A 19,657-nucleotide genomic window follows, 5' to 3' on the forward strand; every position below is an offset into this window, starting at 1 on the left:
CGAAACTTCTTGAAGAATTTGTTGATATCATTAACATAACAGATATGATTGTTGTATCGAAGCAGTTTAATGTTTTCGTCATATCGTTCAACGCTGCGTCGAACAAGTTCACCAATAATTTCACCGTCTTCAATGTCAAAATCATAGATGAAAATGTTTTGTTTGATTAGTTCTTCTATTATTGGCATTTGATCAAAGGAAACACCTGTGAAACTTTCAGGGTCGCAACCGCTTACAGTAATAAAATTGTGAAATATTTCAGTTGCATGTAGTTCAACATCTACTGATCCAAATAAATGAATAGCAATTGCACGGAATAAGCACAAATTATCGTTATATGGTTCATTGTGTCCATTTGAAACGAGACAATTTACTTCAGGATTCCTTAACAGGGGCTCTGGCAAAGGCGAATCTGTGCAACCCATAGGTATATTCGTAAGAAGCGCTGCAAAAACGGTAACATTTGTAATTACTGTGAATCGCCATTTTGAGTTTTGACGTTCTTGCGTACATGTTTCAACCAAGTCAAGTTTCTCAATTTCGTTCTGCAGGTTCAATAAATGGTTTTTATTGCTTACCAGAAAAGCTCGGTCCAGCAGTAAGTTATTTTCATGCGGATAAAAATATCGGTAATCGTTTGTCTCTATATTTTGCAACAGAAACCCTAAAGCTAGGTTAATTTTTGCAGCACAGTTGAGGTTTGCAAAAACTTCATCAAGTTTTTTATTGATCTCCTTGGTGTCCAAATCATTTAAACTGAAGTTGAAAACTTCCTGTCTGCAGTGCTCAGCATGCATATCGTCAAGTAAATGCTGACACGCTGCCAGTTCTTCCTTCAATGACTCGCTATCGTTATCAACTTTCTGCATAATCTCACGAACACGGTTTGTACTTGAGGACCCAATTTTTGTGCTAGCTTGATGTACTTTTTTGCGATGAAGTTTAAGTGAGTAGAAACTTGGAAACTGTTTCTGACAGACAACACACTTGTTCAGTGTATTACGAATTTTTGCTCCGTGAGCCTTCGCAATATGGTATGACAATTCTGCAGCATTTTTTGTCGCATAATTACAATTCCTTTTCTTACAGTAAAGCGTGCCCATCATACATGTCTTCCTGTGGCGAGCAATATGGGCCTTTACAACAGATTTTCCACATTTTTCACAGTTGAAGGGTAGATTTCGATCTTTTGCAGGCATTTTGTTATAACTGGGTAAGTTCAACTATGGAAGAAGCAAAGAGATTTTATAATTTTTGTCGGAAGGAAATGTCAACTGAACCGTAAAATATGGATGAACAAATGTCTCTCAAGTTCTGCAGAAATCAAAAGTGTATTCATGATTACATGCGAACAATGAAGTTGAAATTTCTTTGTTACTAAAAATAGATTTTATTTCGAGTCGTCAACCAATACCAGCAAAGTTTGCAGAACTTCGGGAAATTGCGACAGCCATTTTTCGTGTACAGAACTTCGGTAATTCCGACAGCCCTGATTTGTTTACTTAATGTCTAGACAGAATGTGTTCACAAGCAATGAAAACTACCAAAAGTTTACCTCAGGTTAAAGACCTACGGGAAAATTGGACAGCTTTGATTTAATTGCGGTGCTTCGGAAAAACCAGACAGCCTTGACTTGTTTACTTATTGTCTAGACAGAATTTGTTTACAAGCAATTAAAATAAAAAGTTGAATGAATTTTCACCTTAGAACGACCTTGAAAATTTGTTTACACAGTGTTCTCAACTAAAACCCACTAATTCATAGAGGTAAATCACCAGTTGTGTACTCAGTTTAATCTCTTACTATGGTTGATGCTATGTACGAGAATAGTCCTGAATACTTCAAAAATTTCAAAAATGTTTCAAGTACACCATTTGCGATACAGAACCACAACTACAGGACACTGGAATAGAGAATTATGCATACGGTTTTCATCCGCCTTCGGTTGATATTACTGGTTGTGCGTTTGGTTCCAGCCATTGGCATCTTATTTTTGAGAATACAAGTTCGGAAGATACTATTGTTTTTTCTCCGTTTGCTCCTGCGGCGACACCTTGTCTCGTGACTTGCTTCAAGTTCCTCATTTTGCCTACGGAGAAAAATTTTGTTACATTTGGTGCTATTATTTCTCGCTTACATATTGCCGTGGAGTATTTGTCAAAATCAAATCAAATTTCAATAAACAAAATTAAAAATTAAAAAACAACTCCCATCACCTGTTCGTGAAAAAGTGCTTTCAACAATTACTACTACTACAACTTCTTACAAGCTTCCTTCCCCAATTCCTGACGTAACTATAAAACGGTTTTGTCAAATTATGATCGGTGAACATACATCAACTCTCTATCAGATTATGGATATTCTTTTGAGTGGACAAAGGAGTTTTGTACGAGAGACTTCAGACTATTTAATAAACTTCCATTTCTGTAAAAATTCTAGTGTTTAAAAAAGTGTTTTAGCAGAAAAATTTAATTCAATTTTACTCCATATGTTTTACAAATGCTAGCAATTGCAATTCATTGACATCTGGTACAAAAGGAAATTTACTGCTATAGAAATAATGAGCAATATAGATGCAAAATAAACCACACAGTTGCGAGTCTGCTGATTGCAGGGGAGACTGAATATCTCTTCTGTGCTCCATAATATCCATCGTCATATGTAAATCAGTACATTGCTGTAAGCGGGAGAAAATGTCTTTATAGGCAGTCAGAGGAAGTGCTAACGGATCTGCAAAGTATAGTACGGGGTGTGCGTAGCGTTTTGCAAGCATCACCCATTGTGAACCAATAGAATCAGTTCGCGATGCATTCACAATTATAAAATTGTTTACTGGTAAATTTAGGGGATAATTGTCAGCGGCAAAAACACCTCGAAATTTAAATTTGAGATGTTTGCACTTTTGAACTTGAATATAAATTTGATCTTCATCCATTAGTATGCGTTCATAGGCAGAACATTTTTGGATACGTTTCTTGCAGAGTCAATGTACACAGTGGACGATTTTTCTCCCAGGAAAAAAATTTCAATGTTGTTTTGCAAACCAGTATCAAATTTCAGTTCAACCGATAATGATGAGTTTGTTAGTTCGGGATGAATAAAATCGTGCGTCGCCTCTTGCGTGCTAGTTAAGTCAAAGACCATTATAAAGTGATGCGCAAAATCACTTAGTGGTATTCCATGACCGTTTTCAACATAAGCTAATGCACTCATTGAATTGTAATACAGGCGCTTGTTATCATTTGTTAACATTGGAGTGCCAGCTGTTGCGAACCCGTTTCGATAGACCGTAATTTCACTCAAATCAAACTTTTGATAGTGGTAGGGATTGATATTGTTAGTTCCAATGAATGCATTGCTCCTGCACAATGCAACAATCAGCCGCCTTATTGGTATTTTTGTGAAAATTTCTTCATGTTTCCAACTGCGTTGACCTGCTGTTGCGAGGAATGTTTTTGTTACTACTTCATTGTAGCGATACATTGCCGGAGTTTTTAGGAGTGTTTTTTCAATGGCTCCAACAACGTTGGCTGACACTGTCATCTTTCTAACAATTAAGTTTGCTTCATCGATTTTAACTTTGTAATTTTTTGCCGCTGTCTCACTAATGGTAACAAAATCATCTTGCGATCTTCGGAAAGAAAGTCTTAAGGTAACACCACTTACTAAATGTTTTTCACAGGAAAAGAAATCAACAGCGAGCTTTCCATATAAAGTAATTTGTTCCGATTCTCTCACAGCTACTTGCCTTGCATCCCTTGAAGCTGCAGCTATACCAGCGGGGTTGGGCTCATACTCGTAACCTTGACACTTTAACCAAGTTTCCTTTGCATCGGCTCCATGTGAAAATTCTGTTTCAATAAAACTTTTATGAGCATAGTGTCCATTAGCTGAGGAAATTTTTATTCCATTTGCAGAAACAGTACAGTCGGCAAACAGTGAATGAAGAACATTGTTGACAAAATATGCAGCATCGGTTGCGGTTGCATCGCCGGCGGTATATCGCAAATCAGTTCCATCAGCATTTTGTATTCGACATTTTACTTCCAAATAAATTTTCTGCAAGTCTATGAAATTGTTGCGATCGCCTACAACTTCGAATTCGAGCGATGATCCAGAGGGAGAATAAAGTGGTCCAGTTTTTTGCTCAAATGATTGATCAAAGGTGACTAGCAAAGGTGGTTTTTCAAATAAATCCAAGGAACTGTGAGTGGCTTCGGAAGGTATTACAATATTAGTTCGCATTTTCGACTCGAGAGAAAAACTCCAATCGACTTCTCCTTGGCTGTGGTTTTCGAGAACTGATTTTTTTAGTGGAACGTTTTTTGTAGGTTCGAGGTTTAGCATATTGTTGTCTTCGACGTTTAATAACTTGCCGGCCTCGTGTTATGCGTGAATGGAGAGAACCACCAAATTGTTTTCGGGCTGTTTTTGCAACCGTGCTTTTCAACGCCTGCTTTGCTGACTTTCGTTTCGTTGCTACTTCAACCAACTCGGGTGCACCCTGCACTAAAAGCTCTCGGCCAATTTTTTTGGCAGCGGGCCATATAATTCTTCTTGCCAATGGTAAAGCAACTCTTCCAATACCTGCTGCGAGGGCTCCAAAGCCACTTCCTCTTTGACGATAATGACCGGAGAAATGTGGCATTGACTGTGATGCTTGGTTGCTGTAGTAAGCTTCCATTTCACTTGATTTTTTGAAACTTTAAGCCTACTATCACTTTTCCTGTACCAATAAATGGAATAAGATTTCCGGCTTCGTTCCTCAACTCCACTTTAATGTTCTGAATATTGTTAGAAAGTATGGGCTTGTAATCCAGAATTGTAAATGTCTTGTGATGAATGGGTGTAACAGTGTTTATGCTGCCGTTTCTTAGACGCCTTTCGGTCTCAATGATTTTAATTACAGGAGCTCTCACGTCTCCTATTATTTGATATTCTATAACGTCTATGTAGACAAATATTAATTGTGAGCCACAGGTTAAATCAACTGGAAAATCACTTTGGTGTCTATTGAGAGTTTTGTGTGATTTGTATCCAATATGAATGTATCCATCATGCGAGTTGTCTTTTATACCCTTGAAGCCGAGAATACTTGGAACTTCTTCGTTTTCAAATGAAAAACCCTCATTTGCTCCGAATTGTAAAACCAGTTTATGAGTAATTTTGTCAAAAGTAAAATCAAATTGTTTAAACTGAGCAATTCGCCTGAGTTCATCCATTAGTTGATCCAAGCTACTGTAAATGCCTTTGCGAATTTTTCTGAGGTGTCCACTGCGATTATTTGAGGCGTCGAGTTCCACTCCCGAGTTTTTATAAACGACTAACCCGTTTGAATTGACGTTGTTGATGTTTGATGGGAAGGATATTGAAGATAAAGCTACTTGCCATTCTCCACCCAAAATAAGTGCTTGAGATAACTGGTTACGGGATTTTGCCATTGTGTTTTCACCAAAAACTTCCATTGATGCGTTGGATATTAGGTCGATTGTGAATTCTTTGCGGGATTCATTTTATTCGTCTGCAGTAACTAACACGTTTACTTGGACTAATTCCGGTTGATAGAATTTACCTTCAATTTTAACGTTGTTTGCATCTATAAGATTGTACGTTGGTGGACACACGGTAGCAATTTTGAATATCGTAAAAACTTCGTCTGTATAATTTTGTTTATAACCTTTTCTGAATTTTTCGTCGTGCTTTGCAATCCTAACAAGGTCTCCTTTTTCGTATTTTGGTTTGTACTGTGTTGTGTTGATTGCTAATGATATTAAAATTGGTTCATGTTTTTTGAAAACTTTATTAGGTGCTAAATGGGTTACCCGGTTAACACGACTGTTTATAGTATTTACAAACTGGGGTAAATCTTCAATATATGTCCAAGTCCACTTTTCTTCCAAATATTTGTAAATGATGTTTTTAAGCGATCGAATGTTCCTCTCTGCAAATGCCGACTTGTTTTCGCTTTCTGTTGTATATAAATGAATTCCTTTTTTTTCACAAAATTTTTTGAAATCTCCTTTGAACTCTGATCCCTTGTCTGTCCATACTTTTTCTGGTTGTTTCTTCTTGATCAATTTTTTGAACGCTTCAACAGCATCTTTTGCATATAAAGCTTTCATTGGTTGAACTCGTAAGTAACGTGATACATCATCCACAGCCACTAACAAATATTTTACACCGTTGTTGTGTTGGGCAACTTTATCCATATACGCAACATCGACAGACCAGATTTCATTTATTCTATATGCAACAGCTTTCAGTCGGGAAAAACTTTTCCTGAATTGTCTGTATTTTGTGTACGGGGCTTTCGACTGAAGATAGCGAACAATTTTGCCTCTGGTGAAACCGCTAGCCTCCTTCAAGTTAGCAATGCTACCAAATGCAGTACTGCCTTTAGTGTACAATTTGTCTAACTGTTTAACTTGATAGGAAGTAATTCTCCCAGGGGCTGGTTGGTTTGATTTCTTTTTCTGCCTCTTCAAAGTTTCTCTGGTCTCTGTCAGAAGCTTTTGTTTTCTTTCGCTGGGATTTTGAAGCAACATCTTTGTCCGACTCATATTCCAAAAATTGCAGTCTCTCTTCAGATGATAAATTTAGAAACTTTTTGGCGTATGTGTTACAAGTCAAATGCGACCCAATATCGAGATGCGTTAATACACTGAATTGTTCGAAAGATAGTTTGCAAGTGGTTTGCTGTAAATTGTAAAGAAATGTAGCAGCAAGAACTTCTGTATTTGTACCATTAATAAGCAATCTCTTTGATGAGTCCAAGGACACAGAATCTGATTCCTCTATTATGTCCAGTATTGTATTCGCTCTTTCAAACTTTATCCCCTTCAAGATTCTAATATCATTCAGCACTCCTTTTTTGATAGTCGATCTGTTGTCTATCGTAAATGATTTCGCCATAGGCTCGTTTATTGTACTTCTATCATCCACTGAAGCGCCAGTTTGTTGTTCTGTATCCTGTTGCGAGGCAGAAGGAACTGATGGTGACTTGTTTCTCTGGAGAAGCGATATCTGCTTGGCTGGATTGTGAATATTTTTGTTGCTGAGTAATTGAGAGACATGAGGTTGTTCTCTTGTATACATCTGTTTAGGTATTAACACAAACTCTTCAGTATGCATTTTGTTCTATATATTCAATGCAGGGTAATGCTATGAGTTGAATGAGATTGTTGCCCGAGGGAGATTGAATTATTTTTAACCGTTCAGTTTTCCCTACTTTCCTGTTTGAAAGTTGACGCAGAGTTTTTTCAAATTTTTTTAGTTCTTTTTTATTGACTGGAACAACTCCAGAGAGTACGTTCATCACACAGTCACTCAGAAACCAAATGAAGTCGCCGTCTTTAAGTAACTCGGATTCAATGTTAGAGTTCTTGTTTGTTCTATTTGCCCATTGCTTGAGCATAAGCAAATGTTTCTTTTTCATTCGTAATTGGTGTAACAACGGCTTCCTCCGAAGGAATGTAAAAAATTGAAGGATTAGGTCCAATAACATGTGACGCAAATCGTAAACCCTGACTGGTTTTGGGATCGAGATCAATAATAAAATGTCCAAAGGGCTCCGCAGTTGCTAGTTAGTATGCTTTTTTTATCAGTTGCAGACAATTCAACTGTTTTCCAAGATATTCAATTTGTTGAATGTCACGAAGCGACTTGAATAATATTATGTGTGTTGTATTCAGATCAATGGTTCGGGACCATTTGCTTTGATGGAACAAATTATGCTTGACGTATATAACATCTAATTTGCGATGACGTCCTGAGGTAGCCATTTTAACAAATTCTTTATCGTTGAAGATTTCTTCACATGAATCATCATAGATAAGCAGACAATGCGATAGATTTTTTGTTATATCAAAGCCTGAGTATTTTAGAAACTCAATCCCTGGTATAACTTGTTGAATATCTTTGAAAAGTGGTTAGAACTCTTTGTAAAAATAATAAATTTTCTCAAAACGTGGATAAAAGGTCGAACCTTTTAGCATTCGAAACAAGAGTTCTGTTTTACCACAACCACTTGGTCCTACAATTGACATGAATACCCTGTCATGTGTAAGAATAATTCTGTTCATAGTTTGGGATTAGGTAAAATGTAACCAACTAAACTCGATAAGAGAGCAATCCAGATTGATTTCTCTTCACAGCTTTCTGATAATAGAAAGAGCATAAAAAAGCAAAGAATGATCATTAACACAATGATACTAACTTGAACAAAAAATATTACTTCGGACCTTGGCACTGTTGAATTTGAACAACAACGCCATGGGGGCCTCTCCATGTTGTTTACATCAAAGACTAAATTACTGATACCGGCGTCAGCCTCGTCTCTGTGATTCATTGGAGAAAAATAATTAATTGAAACGTGAATTGAGACAAGAATGATACAAAATGTTAAATTTTTGAATTATTCTCTGGGCAACTGTTTCATGTACCAGAACTCAAACAAATTGAAACCTTTAATATGACTTTTTATCTCTAGTTTATAACAAACGTTTGATGAGTCATTTTCCTCGAACGATGGTTGACTGAAGACTTTTTCAACTTCGGGGTGCTCCAAGACATATAATCGCAACTCATTCGGCATCTCAATAAGTGATAGCTCACGTTCTGGTGGTGTTTTTATCAATCTAAACTGAGGAACTTTTTTGTCCGCCCATTGCTTCCAACGTGGGATTCGCTGCTCTTTGGGGGACTGCATAGGCTTCTGGTTTGTTTTGTTCATAGCCATAATTGAACTGATTCCGATGTTCTCGAGCTCTCTGTTTATTTTTTACGTACAGTTGGAAGTGATAGAAGTTATCTATCACGGGCAGGAAAGCCCTAAAGCTGTCTAGTTCGTCGGGAGAAAGAGTAATGGATGCAAAATAACGTTTTGCTGCTGCGCTATAAAGCGAGTTGTAACGCGGTTGTTGTGCTGTGTTTGGTTTATTGTTGAGATAGTTCGCTCGGTTCTGTTGATCACTTGAAAAATTATTCTGTATTGGTGGAGAGGGATCCTGAACTCTGTTGAATATTACAATCGGCTGATCGTCAAGTGGAGTCAAGCACGTGAATATCTTCAAGTTGTCTGACAGATAAGTTGTTAGAGTTGCCGTGTCTTCTCTGTACATCACTTTGTGTCCACTGTGAGAATATTCTTGCTTTACGTTCCGCGCAGTGATTTGATAATTGATCGTTTGTTAAACGAAAGTTTGAATGAAGATAACAGGAGGGAACTTGTTCTTCTGATATTATCTCTGAGATTCGTGGACAATTTAGATCCTCCAGATTATAAACAGTTTTTTGTAAAAGCTTACTGAGGAGCTCACACTTTTCAATGCCTTTGGCAAAAAAGTTTTTCCGTGTGAATCGGAAACTGAAACTCAGACAGATTGTTTTCAAATCACAGTAAGGTATATCACTTTCGTCCCAATCAAGACCGTGTAGGTTATTGGTCAGCCAAATAACAGTTTGTCTATCGTGTGCAGGTAAATCAGCGAATTTAAGCGGCGGTTTGAAAAATATTGTATCGTTGTAACTCGAACACAAACTGAGTTCTTTTATAATGAATCCAAGTGACTTGAGTTTGAAACCTTCGAGATCGAGGACAATTATATTTGTGGTTTTGCTGCCAAAATTTTCTAGCATTCCAATTCACGAAACAATTGTGAATGAAAAATTTTCACTGATAGAATGAATAATTTTCCTGTCAGATGTCCAAAAATACAATTGTTTACAGGTGAGTAACGGAAAGCGTAAACATATCCAGGGCCTTTGTTTCGGCAATCTTTTATAAATCCAGCGGCGTCATGCAATGCAGCATGAAGTCGTAGCACTTTGCTCCGTTTCAATAAAGGATCTAGTCTTGAATTATCAATTCCAATGAAACCACCATAGGGTCTAAATTTAAGTGCTACTTCTCCGTCAACTTCTGGATCTAACAAAGAACAAGCAGCTACGAAATATAATTGTCGATAAGATATGTGTGTGTAATTTATGTCACCTCTCAGTGATAAAACTTTCTCATGAATGAGCTTGATGTCTTTTGTTACTATTGTGTTCATTATTTACTGTTTACTGAACGTGAGCGTTTAGAGTTTTTGTTTATGAATCTTTCAATTCTGATTGGTTGTCAACCTGAATCATAAATCAAGCACTCCTATTGGTCAATTTATTTTGGAAAGTGTTGTGACCTTGAACATGTTTGGACATGATCCGATGACTCTCCAATTAATATATCATTAATGATTTTATATATCTACTAACAGGTTAGTTGTTTTACTGTTGTTTTCACCAATTTATGTATGCATTTATGGACATAAGTGATTATGACCAAATTGTGTACATATTTAGGTGAAAACTGGTTTCTCTTGTACAACTCTGGTTTTTTCTATCATTGTGTATGTATGTATGTATGTATGTATGTATGTATGTATGTATGTATGTATGTATGTATGTATGTATGTATGTATGTATGTATGTATGTATGTATGTATGTATGTATGTATGTATGTATGTATGTATGTATGTATGTATGTATGTATGTATTTATGTATGTATTTTTGTATGTATGTATGTATGTATGTATGTATGCGATTTTCAACACGAAATCTTAAAATTAAGAATTTCGTGTTTTCAACACGGAAATATTAAGAATTCCTCAATTTTCATCACGGAAATCTCTTGAACTCCGCTATTTTCAATACGGAAATCTTAAATTTCACACTGATTAAACCCGAAAAAAAAAATTTTCAAAAGTTCTGAGCCCCCTAAAGGGTAAATAATTCAATTTTTGAAAAAAAATTTTTTCGACAACTTTTTTTGCTCAAAAAACATGTTTCACACAATTTCACATTGATTCAAGCCGGAAAAACGCAAAAAATTTTTCAACCCCATTTTTCAAAAATTTTTACAAGTTCTGACCCCCCTATAGGGTAAAAATTTCATTTTCTGAAAAAAATTTTTCGGACAACTTTTTTTACTCAAAAAACATGTTTCACACAATTTCACATTGATTAAAGCCGGAAAAACGCAAAAAAAAATTTCAAACCCATTTTTCAAAAATTTTTACAAGTTCTGAGCCCCCTAAAGGGTAAATAATTCAATTTTTGAAAAAAATTTTTTCGACAACTTTTTTTTACTCAAAAAACATGTTTCACACAATTTCACATTGATTTAACCCGAAAAAACGCAAAAAAAATTTTCAACCCCATTTTTCAAAAATTTTTACAAGTTCTGAGCCCCCTAAAGGGTAAATAATTCAATTTTTGAAAAAAATTTTTTCGACAACTTTTTTTACTCAAAAAACATGTTTCACACAATTTCACATTGATTAAAGCCGCAAAAACGCAAAAAATTTTTTCAACCCCATTTTTCAAAAATTTTTACAAGTTCTGACCCCCCTATAGGGTAAAAATTTTTTTTGAAAAAATTTTTTCCGACAACTTTTTTTACTCAAAAAACATGTTTCACACAATTTCACATTGATTAAAGCCGGAAAAACGCAAAAAATTTTTTCAACCCCATTTTTCAAAAATTTTTACAAGTTCTGACCCCCCTATAGGGTAAAAATTTCATTTTTTTAAAAAAAATTTTTCCGACAGCTTTTTTTACTCAAAAAACATGTTTCACACAATTTCACATTGATTAAAGCCGGAAAAACGCAAAAAATTTTTCAAACCCATTTTTCAAAAATTTTTACAAGTTCTGACCCCCCTATAGGGTAAAAATTTCATTTTTTGAAAAAAATTTTTCCGACAACTTTTTTTACTCAAAAAACATGTTTCACACAATTTCACATTGATTAAAGCCGGAAAAACGCAAAAAAAAAATTTCAAACCCATTTTTCAAAAATTTTTACAAGTTCTGAGCCCCCTAAAGGGTAAATAATTCAATTTTTGAAAAAAAAATTTCGACAACTTTTTTTTACTCAAAAAACATGTTTCACACAATTTCACATTGATTTAACCCGAAAAAACGCAAAAAAAATTTTCAACCCCATTTTTCAAAAATTTTTACAAGTTCTGAGCCCCCTAAAGGGTAAATAATTCAATTTTTGAAAAAAAAATTTCGACAACTTTTTTTTACTCAAAAAACATGTTTCACACAATTTCACATTGATTTAACCCGAAAAAACGCAAAAAAAATTTTCAACCCCATTTTTCAAAAATTTTTACAAGTTCTGACCCCCCTATAGGGTAAAAATTTCATTTTTTGAAAAAAATTTTTCGGACAACTTTTTTTACTCAAAAAACATGTTTCACACAATTTCACATTGATTAAAGCCGGAAAAACGCAAAAAAAAATTTCAAACCCATTTTTCAAAAATTTTTACAAGTTCTGAGCCCCCTAAAGGGTAAATAATTCAATTTTTGAAAAAAATTTTTTCCGAAAACTTTTTTTACTCAAAAAACATGTTTCACACAATTTCACATTGATTAAAGCCGGAAAAACGCAAAAAAAATTTTCAACCCCATTTTTCAAAAATTTTTACAAGTTCTGACCCCCTATAGTGTAAAAATTTCATTTTTTGAAAAAAATTTTTCCGACAACTTTTTTTACTCAAAAAACATGTTTCACACAATTTCACATTGATTAAAGCCGGAAAAACGCAAAAAATTTTTTCAACCCCATTTTTCAAAAAAAAAATTGCAACTGTCGACGCCCATTAGCGGTAAATTCTCAAATATGAAAAACTGCATCTGAATGCTTTTATCATACAATAAACATGTAATCGCAATGCTAGCAATAGCAGTGTTTAATATATATCACTGTTCTAAACAAACAAACAGACCTCGCAGCAAACAATTAGTGATAAAAAAACTGGGTCAAGCTTGTAAACAAATTGAACAAATTTAAAATCAGCCGAAAGTTAAACGAGACGAAAATTTTGAAAAAAAAATCGAGGGCTGACCAGGGGGTACAACGGGGGGGGGGGGGGGGGGGTGAAGTGACTAGAACCTCAACGCGGGGGGGGGGCGGACAATTACTGCAGCGTGGCAATCTACAACGGGGTGGGACATTTTGAGGTGGACATCTTCAACGGGGTGGGACAATTTGAAATCAAATTGTCCCACCCCGTTGTAGATGGCCACCTCAAAATGTCCCACCCCGTTGTAGATTGCCACGCTGCAGTAATTGTCCGTCCCCCCCCCCCCCCGTTGAGTTTATAGTCACTTTTTTATACTACTGTTGACGGTGTAAACATTCTGAGTCATGTCTCAAGGTGTTCACTCTCTCACCCGTGATGAACCAATAATTGAACTTTTTGATACTCAGAACAAGTTCAGACATTCAGTTTGATTTTTATGCTGATCAGTGTGAAAAGTGAAATGATCATAATCGTTTCATATTAAAATTACAGACTGAGGAACACTATGAATAAGCCCTGATTTATAACGTTACTATGATCTGGGTATCCAATGCCTCTCGCAACTCTTCTTATTTTTGCAGTTTATAAATGACCTTGAAAGTTTCATGGTTACTCGCTTTGAGGATGTTTTGTATAATATAAATTCTGATGCTTGGTACAAACAAAAACATGCTTGGAGCAGACATTTGAAGTTTTTTAACTATAACTTCTTTAAAGCTTTTATCCTGGATGTTGTGTTACCCTAGATGACAAAACGAAGACTCAGCTTGAAACACCGGTACGAAAAACGATAATTACAAAAAAGACGGAAAATAGTATTCTTTGTCAACATAAAACTCACCTCTCAAGTCAAATCCCGCAATCCCAATAAAAGAAGAGTTTCGAAGCAATTAAATTGCATATTTCTACTTAAATGTATTTAACATTATCATAAGCGCTGCAATTGAACAATTGACAAAGAGATAACAACGAGGTAGCCCACAAAAAGGAACTTTGTGCACAGAAAAGGAAACGATATGATCAAATGACATCAATAAATCAAATAGCAGTAAACAGTATTTCATAAAGAAAATGTTTTAATTGAAAACTGTCATGACAACACAAAAGTGGAATGATAGAAAGTTTTTTGTTGAGTTTGTTCATTCAGGACTTTTGTTGTGCAAATTATTGTTGTGAGAACCGTTTTCAAACACTTAAAAAAATTGGTATAAAGCGGTGCAAAATAATGGCATAAAGGAAAATAATTCCATAAAGTCTATAAAGTATATGAAATCCTGAAAATAGAATTCATCTCAGAAAATATTAATTGAAGCTGTATTTGGTTTGTTTAAATTATGCTCTGGTGATGAATTAGATATTCTCTGCACTGTCAAATGATCTTTCGACAATAAATTTTCGACAACTTTTTTTTACTCAAAAAACATGTTCCACACAATTTCACATTGATTTAACCCGAAAAAACGCAAAAAAAATTTTCAACCCCATTTTTCAAAAATTTTTACAAGTTCTGACCCCCCTATAGGGTAAAAATTTCATTTTTTGAAAAAAATTTTTCGGACAACTTTTTTTACTCAAAAAACATGTTTCACACAATTTCACATTGATTAAAGCCGGAAAAACGCAAAAAAAAATTTCAAACCCATTTTTCAAAAATTTTTACAAGTTCTGAGCCCCCTAAAGGGTAAATAATTCAATTTTTGAAAAAAAATTTTTTCGACAACTTTTTTTTACTCAAAAAACATGTTTCACACAATTTCACATTGATTAAAGCCGGAAAAACGCAAAAAAAAATTTCAAACCCATTTTTCAAAAATTTTTACAAGTTCTGAGCCCCCTAAAGGGTAAATAATTCAATTTTTGAAAAAAATTTTTTCGACAACTTTTTTTTACTCAAAAAACATGTTTCACACAATTTCACATTGATTTAACCCGAAAAAACGCAAAAAAAATTTTCAACCCCATTCAAAAATTTTTACAAGTTCTGAGCCCCCTAAAGAGTAAATAATTCAATTTTTGAAAAAAATTTTTTCGACAACTTTTTTTACTCAAAAAACATGTTTCACACAATTTCACATTGATTAAAGCCGCAAAAACGCAAAAAATTTTTTCAACCCCATTTTTCAAAAATTTTTACAAGTTCTGACCCCCCTATAGGGTAAAAATTTCTTTTTTTGAAAAAATTTTTTCCGACAACTTTTTTTACTCAAAAAACATGTTTCACACAATTTCACATTGATTTAACCCGAAAAAACACAAAAAAAATTTTCAACCCCATTTTTCAAAAATTTTTACAAGTTCTGAGCCCCCTAAAGGGTAAATAATTCAATTTTTGAAAAAAATTTTTTCCGAAAACTTTTTTTACTCAAAAAACATGTTTCACACAATTTCACATTGATCAAAGCCGGAAAAACGCAAAAAAAATTTTCAACCCCATTTTTCAAAAATTTTTACAAGTTCTGACCCCCCTATAGGGTAAAAATTTCATTGTTTGAAAAAAATTTTTCGGACAACTTTTTTTACTCAAAAAACATGTTTCACACAATTTCACATTGATTAAAGCCGGAAAAACGCAAAAAAAAATTTCAAACCCATTTTTCAAAAATTTTTACAAGTTCTGAGCCCCCTAAAGGGTAAATAATTCAATTTTTGAAAAAAATTTTTTCGACAACTTTTTTTTACTCAAAAAACATGTTTCACACAATTTCACATTGATTTAACCCGAAAAAACGCAAAAAAAATTTTCAACCCCATTTTTCAAAAATTTTTACAAGTTCTGAGCCCCCTAAAGGGTAAATAATTCAATTTTTGAAAAAAATTTTTTCGACAACTTTTTTTACTCAAAAAACATGTTTCACACAATTTCACATTGATTAAAGCCGCAAAAACGCAAAAAATTTTTTCAACCCCATTTTTCAAAAATTTTTACAAGTTCTGACCCCCCTATAGGGTAAAAATTTCTTTTTTTGAAAAAATTTTTTCCGACAACTTTTTTTACCCAAAAAACATGTTTCACACAATTTCACATTGATTAAAGCCGGAAAAACGCAAAAAATTTTTTCAACCCCATTTTTCAAAAATTTTTACAAGTTCTGACCCCCCTATAGGGTAAAAATTTCATTTTTTTAAAAAAAATTTTTCCGACAGCTTTTTTTACTCAAAAAACATGTTTCACACAATTTCACATTGATTAAAGCCGGAAAAACGCAAAAAATTTTTCAAACCCATTTTTCAAAAATTTTTACAAGTTCTGACCCCCCTATAGGGTAAAAATTTCATTTTTTGAAAAAAATTTTTCCGACAACTTTTTTTACTCAAAAAACATGTTTCACACAATTTCACATTGATTAAAGCCGGAAAAACGCAAAAAAAAATTTCAAACCCATTTTTCAAAAATTTTTACAAGTTCTGACCCCCTATAGTGTAAAAATTTCATTTTTTGAAAAAAATTTTTCCGACAACTTTTTTTACTCAAAAAACATGTTTCACACAATTTCACATTGATTAAAGCCGGAAAAACGCAAAAAAAATTTTCAACCCCATTTTTCAAAAATTTTTACAAGTTCTGACCCCCTATAGTGTAAAAATTTCATTTTTTGAAAAAAATTTTTCCGACAACTTTTTTTACTCAAAAAACATGTTTCACACAATTTCACATTGATTAAAGCCGGAAAAACGCAAAAAATTTTTTCAACCCCATTTTTCAAAAAAAAAATTGCAACTGTCGACGCCCATTAGCGGTAAATTCTCAAATATTAAAAACTGCATCTGAATGCTTTTATCATACAATAAACATGTAATCGCAATGCTAGCAATAGCAGTGTTTAATATATATCACTGTTCTAAACAAACAAACAGACCTCGCAGCAAACAATTAGTGATAAAAAAACTGGGTCAAGCTTGTAAACAAATTGAACAAATTTAAAATCAGCCGAAAGTTAAACGAGACGAAAATTTTGAAAAAAAAATCGAGGGCTGACCAGGGGGTACAACGGGGGGGGTGAAGTGACTAGAACCTCAACGCGGGGGGGGGGGCGGACAATTACTGCAGCGTGGCAATCTACAACGGGGTGGGACATTTTGAGGTGGACATCTTCAACGGGGTGGGACAATTTGAAATCAAATTGTCCCACCCCGTTGTAGATGGCCACCTCAAAATGTCCCACCCCGTTGTAGATTGCCACGCTGCAGTAATTGTCCGTCCCCCCCCCCCCCCCCGTTGAGTTTATAGTCACTTTTTTATACTACTGTTGACGGTGTAAACATTCTGAGTCATGTCTCAAGGTGTTCACTCTCTCACCCGTGATGAACCAATAATTGAACTTTTTGATACTCAGAACAAGTTCAGACATTCAGTTTGATTTTTATGCTGATCAGTGTGAAAAGTGAAATGATCATAATCGTTTCATATTAAAATTACAGACTGAGGAACACTATGAATAAGCCCTGATTTATAACGTTACTATGATCTGGGTATCCAATGCCTCTCGCAACTCTTCTTATTTTTGCAGTTTATAAATGACCTTGAAAGTTTCATGGTTACTCGCTTTGAGGATGTTTTGTATAATATAAATTCTGATGCTTGGTACAAACAAAAACATGCTTGGAGCAGACATTTGAAGTTTTTTAACTATAACTTCTTTAAAGCTTTTATCCTGGATGTTGTGTTACCCTAGATGACAAAACGAAAAACGATAATTACAAAAAAGACGGAAAATAGTATTCTTTGTCAACATAAAACTCACCTCTCAAGTCAAATCCCGCAATCCCAATAAAAGAAGAGTTTCGAAGCAATTAAATTGCATATTTCTACTTAAATGTATTTAACATTATCATAAGCGCTGCACTTGAACAATTGACAAAGAGATAGCAACAAGGTAGCGCACAAAAAGGAACTTTGTGCACAGAAAAAGAAACGATATGATCAAATGGCAACAATAAATCAAATAGCAGTAAACGGTATTTCATAAAAAAATGTTTTAATTGAAAACTGTCATGACAACACAAAAGTGGAATGATAGAAAATTTTTTGTTGAGTTTGTTCATTCAGGACTTTTGCTACGCAAACTTTTGTTGTTAAATGAAAAACTTGGTATAAAAACTTGGAAAAATTGGTATACAACTGCAAAATAATGGCATAAAGGAAAATAATTCCATAAAGTCTATAAAGTATATGAAATCCTGAAAATAGAATTCATCTCAGAAAATATTAATTGAAGCTGTATTTGGTTTGTTTAAATTATGATCTGGTGATGAATTAGATATTCTCTGCGCTGTCAAATGATCTTTATGCGGCATCGAATCCCGGATAAAATATATTTTTTTCCTGCTTTTTCGTGGTTGGTTACTCTTCGGAATTGCGTCTTTCTTATTGACTGATTTCTGTCACATTTAACTTGCATTGAGTCATCATGCCACTTTCCAATTCTGATTGGGCAAAGAAATATATAGACGGTATTGAGAAGAAGTTATCTGATTGGTCCAAATTTTCACTTTCAAATGTGTTCTAGTATATTATATGATGATCTGTGCGGGCAGTCAAAATTTTCCTTTTTCTGGGACGGGCTACCTACGAATCTGAATTTTCATTACTCACAAATGGCTCTAATATTATATGGTGGTGGGCGCCAGAAATGGCAGGTTTTCCATTGAACGATGAATTGTCTGATGATGGGTTGACTGAAAAGTCCTGGAATTGATAACCTGTTCGTTCTGGGATCTGAGAGATGTTTGTCAACAAAGAGGGCATTGTGGCAGGTACTAAAAAAGACGTTTGCAAATCTTTGCATGTTCCGACACGCTCTTATCAAGATCTGTAAATTTGACTGCTGTGGATGTTTTTGCTGCTGATTTCATGGCGTTTGTAGTACCCGAAACAGGATGAACATTTCCCCCAATAAGCTTGCTTTTGAACCACTTTTGCATTTTTCGCACAGGATTCTGAACTTTGCGTTTCATTGATTTCACGTGAGTTTTTTGCCCATGATTGTCGCTTGACTTCAGTTTCAAAGGCTCATTTTTCAATGAGTTCTGATTGGCTAAAATTTGGTTCTCTTGAAGAGCTCTGGGGAATAGGTTCCGGGCACAGTTGTATTTTTGATGATGATACAGCCCCATTTTATTGGGGAATGTTCGATCGCAGAAGGGACAATACCCTAACAAAGACACAGGATATTCATTCATCTTGCAACGTTTCACCCCAGAGGTTTCGAACTGCGTGCTTTTCATTGCAGGGAATACACAGCAGGGCAATCCTGATAAAATTTTAAAAAATTTAGCACTGACCAACATCAGTTCTTAACAATTTTGAAATAAGAAAAATTGTAATAGGTTTTTTCTACTAAAATATAATATGATCAAATAATCGTTATGAAATTATTAGAAAACTTCTCAAGCAAAAATTAATCATCCACAAAAGTTGCTGATAACTGAAAAAAGTGCCATTTTTATGTGGTCACCACTGGGGGGGGGGGGGGGGGTAGTTAATTGCGCATATGTCTATTACTTTTCCAGGCTCGAAAAAACTCAAGGTAGTAACTATACTGTCACCATATTTTTTATGTTTTCGTACTGGTTTACTATGTTCCGATAGAAAAAATAACCTAAAATGTGAAATTGGAAATTAGTCTTTTCACTATTGTTAAAAAGTGAGTTGCCTACCTGGTAAAAATAAATATATTTTTATTAAACGTAGAGCTTTAAGCCGGCGACAACCGATGTTTATTTTGATATTTGGCAGAATGATTTTTAGACTTCGCAAAAGTTTGTTACTAAAATGATTTGTTTAAATTGTTAATTGAG

Source organism: Convolutriloba macropyga, chromosome 3 (assembly GCF_964194025.1).
Source record: "Convolutriloba macropyga chromosome 3, txConMacr16.3, whole genome shotgun sequence".
NCBI classification, from domain to species: domain Eukaryota; kingdom Metazoa; phylum Xenacoelomorpha; order Acoela; family Convolutidae; genus Convolutriloba; species Convolutriloba macropyga.